Genomic DNA, 7500 nt, shown 5'->3' on the forward strand with positions numbered 1-7500 from the left:
ATCCATCCATCCATCTATTTATCCCTTCCTCCTTCCATCCCTCCCTCCCTCCATCCAATCATCCACATACATTTAAAGAAGTTGCACAGTTCTACTGCAAAAAGGTCATTTGAACAGAGCTGCATCCATACTAAACTGAAGGTCACGCATTCCCGTAAGGTTTCAAACTGACAGCAGCATTGACAACCAGAATAAGTCTATTCTGGCCTAACAACCCGAGCATTAGCTGTCACTTTGAAAGATATATGCTTTTGCAGCAGAGCAGCTGAAAATAACCACAAAAATAACCCGATGCACAAAAGAGATAGGGATGCTGGTAAACCAGCTAGATGTGACAATTGATCCGAGCTGCAGGCTTTGTGTAATTAACACTGAGGATTTCACATACATCATGAGTGGCTGTTCTAAAATGTTATCACGGTATATTTCCGACCAATGAGACATGGTGTCATGGCCAGAACACTATATAATGGAATCGGTGGAAAGGATTATCCTGTGGAGACAAATATAAGAAGCTAGAATGACGTGGAGGGCATAATCACACATAATTTGAAATGCTGGTGAAATGTCTCTGTCGTGACTGTGATAAAATGCAAGAAAAACAGACAAAAACATTGTGTGAGAGAGAGAAAAGATACTGTACACTGTAGTTGAAATCAGTTGCCGGCAGATGTCAGTATAATGTTAAAGATCAGTAAAAAATGAAAAAAAAAACAACCATTTATGCCGAACTGATGAGAAATCTGCTGTTACTTAATTCGAATTTCTGTCAATAATTCTTAGAACCCTTGGCTACGTTCTTAACTGTCTTAGTACCAATTCCAAGAAGCTGGATTTCACAAAACTAGAAAGAAAACGCCTATTTAGAAGATTACTGCTACGAACCATGAAAGATATTGTCGGCATCTAATGATATCGCATATATGCACCATATGGTAAATATGTACATGCAATCATGCGTACATGAATACATACATGCACATACACATGGATATATTCGAAACGTCATACTCTCTCTCTTTCCTTTCCCGAGCGTCCAGTAACACAATCTGTATCACGTCCTCACGTTGTTTTTTGTTGTTTTTTGTATTTTTCCTTTTTTGAATTTATATATACATACATACATACACACACACACACACACACACACACACACACACACACACATATATATATATATATATATATATATATATATATATATATATATATATATATATATATATATATATACGCATACTGTCTTTGTGGTGCTGTTTACACTTGCAGTGAACTTCTTGTTCTTTTTTATCGAGATAATATAAAAAGTATGCCATTGGCTCACAGGATTCTAGAAACACCAATTTGGACACCGAGATACTTAGATGCTCTGTGTCCAGATGTTATCTATCAATAGCCGGAGGAGGAATGCTACAATTACTTATGAATGAACGGAAATATATCTCACGATGACATTTGTAACCAGATTAATTACAACTGGATGAAAATCTATGGTCCTTGGAGTTCGTTGTGTACAAAAAATCAGTGTTTCAATAATGCATTTGTTGCATCAATATTCATACCAACATTTCGACTGGGCTACTCAGACGGACGCTCGATAACATATAGGTCATTGCTCCTAATTATTAAATAAATAAAACGAAGAAAGCTAATCCATACATGCTTGCATATGCACAACAATAGATGTACACACATACATAAACATTTAGAAACCTATACATATATGTATACATACATATATACATACATATATATACATATATACATACATACATACATACATATATACATCTGTGTGTGTGTGTGTGTGTGTGTGTGAGTGTTTGACAATCGGTGTTGGTGTGTTTACACCCTTGTACCTTAGCGGTTCACCAAAAGACAGCGATGGAATAAGTAACAGGCTTTTAAAAAAAAGTACTAGAGTCGTTTCATTCGACTAAAAATAGAAAAAAATTCTTCAAGGCGGTGCCCCAGCATGGCCGCGGTCTAATGACTGACACAAGTAAAAGATAGAAGACACATACATGCTTACACACACACACACAAACACACACACACACACACACACACATGTATGTATGTATGTATAATGTGTTTGTATTTACACATTTCTCACATATACACACACACGAGCACACACACGCGCATATATACACATACACACGCACAGAAACACACACACACACACACACACACACACACACACACACACACACACACACACACACACACACACACACACACACACACACACACACACAAACGCATGCTATTAAAATCGTTTTTGTGTATTCTGTCAATATTTAAATATATTTTCATTATCTTCGAAATATATAGCATTCTTTAATGTATATTTATCTTTCTGGATCCTCCTGGAAGATTCCAATAACAGTAATTTTGAAGCAGGAAACAAAATGGAAGAACGGTGGAATTATATAAGAATCTATGCGAAAAAGATTCATACATGTCACTTGAGAAGGATAATTGGTGTCTGAATGAAACTCGGTGATGCATTGTGCAACACGCACACACACACACACACACACACACACACACACACACACACACGCATACAAAGACACACAAAGACACGTACACATATTTATATATATTTATGTATATATGTATATTCATATATATATTTGTATATATATATATATATATATATATATATATATATATATATATATATATATATGTATGTATGTATATATATTCATATATTTATATCTATCTATATGTGTGTTTATGTATATATATATATATATATATATATATATATGCATATGTATATATCTAGGTATATGTATGTGTGTATGCGTGTGTATCTATCTATCTATGTATCTATCTATTTACGGGTGTGTATATATATATATATATATATATATATATTTCTCTACTCAGTATGTGTGTGTGTGTGTGTTTGTATGTATGTGTGTATGTATGTATGGGAAGAGAAAGGGGAAGTCGATGGAGAAAGACTCAAAAATAAAGATATTCATTACAAGATATTGAATAACACTAAATAGCAATGGGTGAGGGAGAAGAAAGCGGATACAAAGTAAAGTTGGAGAGGGTTGAACAGAAAAATAGTAACACTGGAGAGAGAGAGAGAGAGAGGAAAGAGAGAGAGAGAGAGAGAGAGAGAGAGAGAGAGAGATAGGGAGAGAGAGAGAAAGATGAAAGATAAAGGGACTGGTTGACAGATCAGTGTGAGACGGTAGATGTTCTGTGGTTGGAACAGCGACATGGTGCCCTGGAATACTGCAAGTTCCAGGTTCGAATCGCATCAGCGAATCTATTTTGATTTTACTATAATACGAGCTTATCATACTAAGATATTAATAATATCATATTAAGACTTGAATTTTAATTATTATTATATCACTTACAAAAGCTGCGAGCTGGGAGAATCGTTAGCACGCCGGGATAAATGCTTAGCAGCATTTCGTCCGTCTGCACGTTTTGACTTCCATATATAGGCGCAGGAGTGGCTGTGTGATAAGAAACTTGCATCTTAACCAAATTTCACTGAGGTCAACTTTTGCCTTTTATCCTTTCGGGGTCGATAAAATAAGTACTAGTTGAGTAGTGGGGTCGGTATAATCGACTATTCCTCTCCCACCAAATTTCAGGCTTTGTGCCTTTAATAGAAACAATTATTATATCACTTATTCATATCTCTCTTTAATAACTGTCTTATGACATATTCAATGGAGAAAAGCTTTTATGTGACCTTCTCAGCGAGACTACCTCATATGCTTGATGCTTGAACGCTGACCAATCAATTTGTACGTTAACGGATAGCGTTCTGAGTCACATCCCAACTTTAGAAACAAACTATTTTTGATAACAACGGCCAGAATAGACATAATTCACGACTTTGCTCCAAGTACTATACACTTTTGAACGGCTAAAGCGAAACCGGTCAAGTGTATTCCTATGTTTTAAAATGTAACTAAATCCTTATTAATTGCTATATATTCTCCGGGTATTTTCTTCTTTTCCACTACTTGTTTGAATTAATAACAATTTACACACACACAAACATTTATGTACATTAATTGCAACTTAAATGTATTTTTTATGGTGTTTGTGGGGTTGAAAGATTAGCGCTCAATTGGTACTTATTTTATTGATCCTGAAAGGCTGAAAGACAAGCCGCCCTCTACTGAATTTGAACTCAGAACGTAATGAGTCGGAGGCATTTTGTCAAACACGTTAACAATTCTCTTAGTTCGCCGATAATAACAACAACAGCAACAACAGTAATAATAATAATACTTTCTACTAAAAGCACAAGGCCTGAAATTTGGGGGAATTTGAACTCAGTACGTAACGGCAGACGATATACCGCTAAGCATTTCGCCCGGCGTGCTAAAATACCTTCCACCTCTGTAATTCTATCTAGCACATACAATCACAATAATAAAACTTTCCCCCGGTATTTCACCAGAAATCATATCTTATGAGACTTCCTTCCTAATTCAACGACCCATCAACTTAAGAGCTATTAAACTACATTAGTTCAGTTCGAAAATTAAAAATATATTGATCTCTCCCAATTATTCTAATTTCTAAGCCATTAAATGTCTTGGAAAAAAACTGTAGACATATCGCTTCTTACCCAGACATAAAACACAAGCAAAACGTTTCCATTCTCTCAGGAATGGAAACAAGTGATTCATTTGATTTTTATTTTCTCTTCTAAATGTAGACTAACGTAGAAGAAGAAGAAGAAGAAGAAGAAGAAGAAGAAGAAGAAGAAGAAGAAGAAGAAGAAGAAGAAGAAGAAGAAGAAGAAGAAGAAGAAGAAGAGTTATCGTTTTATAAACACAAATTTGACCCGCGTTTGTTTGCTGTCTGCTGCAAACATCACATACATCATGTCCAGTGCTAACAGTTCAAGAAAGAATTGATAATGATTCGAAAAAATGACATAGAAACAAGTTTCAAACGAAAGTTTTTATCTGAAAGTTATTGAATATTTCTTTTTGAAAACTGTAAAGAAACAAACGAGAAAAAAAGTTTAAAAAACCCCAAAACCCCAGACCACACACACACACACACACACACACACACACACACACACACACACACACACACACACACACACACACACACACACACAGCTTATCTTTAACGTTCTCCCGAAACCAATATTTAAGGAAAGAGAAAAACAAAAAGTGACCGAAGAGAAATATTTGGTAAACAGATCTTTTTCTTGTAAACGTTTTCCATCAGAATTAAATAAAGGGGATGAAACTGTATGTTGCACTTACGACCGTTAGATCGTGGTTTCGAATCCCGGACAGAGAGGTACGTTCTGTTCTTGAGCAAAACACTTCATTTCATGTTGCTCCAGTCTAGTCGACTGTAAATAATTCGCAAACCAGCGGTCACGTATACGTCCTTGGACTCGTGATAACAATAACCTAGGGATGGTCTATCGATCTGTTAGTCGAACCGCTAAGTCACACAGACGTAAACAAATCAACACCGGTTGTCAAACAGTGGAGGGAGATAACCACATTAAGATACAAACACACACACACACACACACATGACAAGCTTCCGCACAGTTTCCATCTACCAAATATACTCACAAGGCATTGGTCGGTCCAGGACTATAATAGAAGATTCTTGTCCAATGTACCGCGTTGTGGGACTGAACGTGAAACAGCATAGTTGCTAAGCAAGCTTCTTTATCACGCAGCCAACCAGCAACGAGTATTTTAGAAGTATGATCTTTTCGCTATGGATAATATCAGGAAATATGGCAGATATACAATAATCATATATAGTTTAATTTTTATCAGATTTATTAGTGTTTACAGAAAACGATGAAATGAATATTAATTTTCAAAACCAAGAAACCAAAAAAAAAAAACCTAAAATATTTATTATCTTGAAAATAAAATTAAATAAAACAAATTCTTCTTTCGTCTAATTTCTCCCAATATTATTCTGTCATTTACTCTCTCTCTTCCTCTTCTTCCTCCCACAAACAAGCCTCGTATGAGAGCTCATCCCTCAACTCTCTTTCTTATTCTCTCTCCTCCTCACTCTATATGATTTTAGGCTTGGCTGAAGATTCAATCAAGCAACCAAGCAAGCAACGAAACAACTCACCAAGCAACCAAGTAACAAACCAGGCAACCAAGCAATTAACCAAGCAACCAAGCAACCAACATTTTATCGGCTGTAATCATACAAAAACGCTTTTCGTTTATTTTTCTTTAATTTGCTTCAGTTACTGGAGTGCGGCCATGCTGGGGCACCAGTCCCACTAGTTATTTCTAAATCTGATACTTATTCTATGTTTTCTTCTTAACCGCTACGTTACAGGGATCTAAACACCGACAGTCAAACGGATGGGCGACAAACATCAAGATGCACGTACGTGCACACATATACATATATCTGTGCATCTATGTACGTACAAGCCAAAACAACGACAACAGCAACACACACACACACATAAGAGAACAGTAGAATAAGTATCAGGCTTGAAAAGCAAGTACTCGGGTTCAATTCGTTCGACGAAATCCTTCAACGCGATGCTCCAACATGACCGGATTCCAATGACTGAAGAAAAAAAAATGTAAAAATTTAAAGATAGAAGATTTATTGTAAAGGGAAGAAAACTGTTGTCCATTCTTCACGTCAAGCTAAATTAACCAATTATCTGACTTCATTTAATTACGCTTATCCAATCACATTCAAATCTAATTGTAGAAATCTTATTATTATTTTGACCAGTAATGTTTGCTGATCATCTTTAGATAAGATGATATTCTAGATAACATTTTTGAAGTATTGGTCAGTTTAGATATTTATATATATTTGTTTCTGGAAAAGTTCGAAAGATCTCCGGCTATTTAGCGATCGGCAAACATATTTATCTTAATAGAAGGAAAAAAAAAATGTCTATTTAGTAATTTTGATGCCTGCCAAACAAATATATATATTTACACATTTAAGAAATAGGTGCTAGCGTGACAGTATGGTAAGAGTACAGCTATCGGCTGACTCTATCCCTCAACAGGGAGAGGAAGGCTTGCTTTTCTGCGTAGTAATCATACTTAAAGAAACAGTATGGAAGACGCGTGTGAAAGAAATAGTGACGGGTATCTTTGTATCTGGCCAGGAGTTGGTTAATTGTTTTAGTTACCACCTCAATAGTAAGATCAGGCTGGAGAAGAGGTACCCGTCACGGGTAGGATTCGAGAAAAGATGTAAGCTTGTGGCAAGAAAGCTGGGAGTGATTGGCCCTGGAAAAAAAAAAAGCAAGGGTTCAACCCTGGTGGTCGGGTGCCTTTCATTCAGGAGATACATTGCATGTGGCAATGGGATATCATCGAACTTTTAAATTTTTAATGTAATTTTAATCGTAATTTTTAATCGTAACCTATTCATAAAAAAAAGGAACTTTTAAATTGTAGCAGCTTCTTCACCGATTTACGTTTGTCTGTCCTTGTTTGTCCCCTCTTTGTAATG

The 7500-nt window shown here is 35.8% G+C and overlaps 1 long non-coding RNA gene across 1 annotated transcript in view; it reads right to left on the minus strand.

Annotated features, from left to right (window-relative positions):
• LOC128250520 (uncharacterized) overlaps positions 1–3757 on the minus strand; it is a 7912-nt gene extending 4155 nt beyond the window's left edge. Inside the window, exon 1 of the long non-coding RNA XR_008266525.2 lies at positions 3393–3757. This is a non-coding gene — a long non-coding RNA (uncharacterized LOC128250520). The remainder of the gene's footprint in view (positions 1–3392) is intronic.
• Positions 3758–7500: the final 3743 nt, after the last annotated feature.

This window comes from Octopus bimaculoides, chromosome 22 (assembly GCF_046866305.1).
Source record: "Octopus bimaculoides isolate indiv1 chromosome 22, ASM4686630v1, whole genome shotgun sequence".
NCBI lineage: Eukaryota > Metazoa > Mollusca > Cephalopoda > Octopoda > Octopodidae > Octopus > Octopus bimaculoides.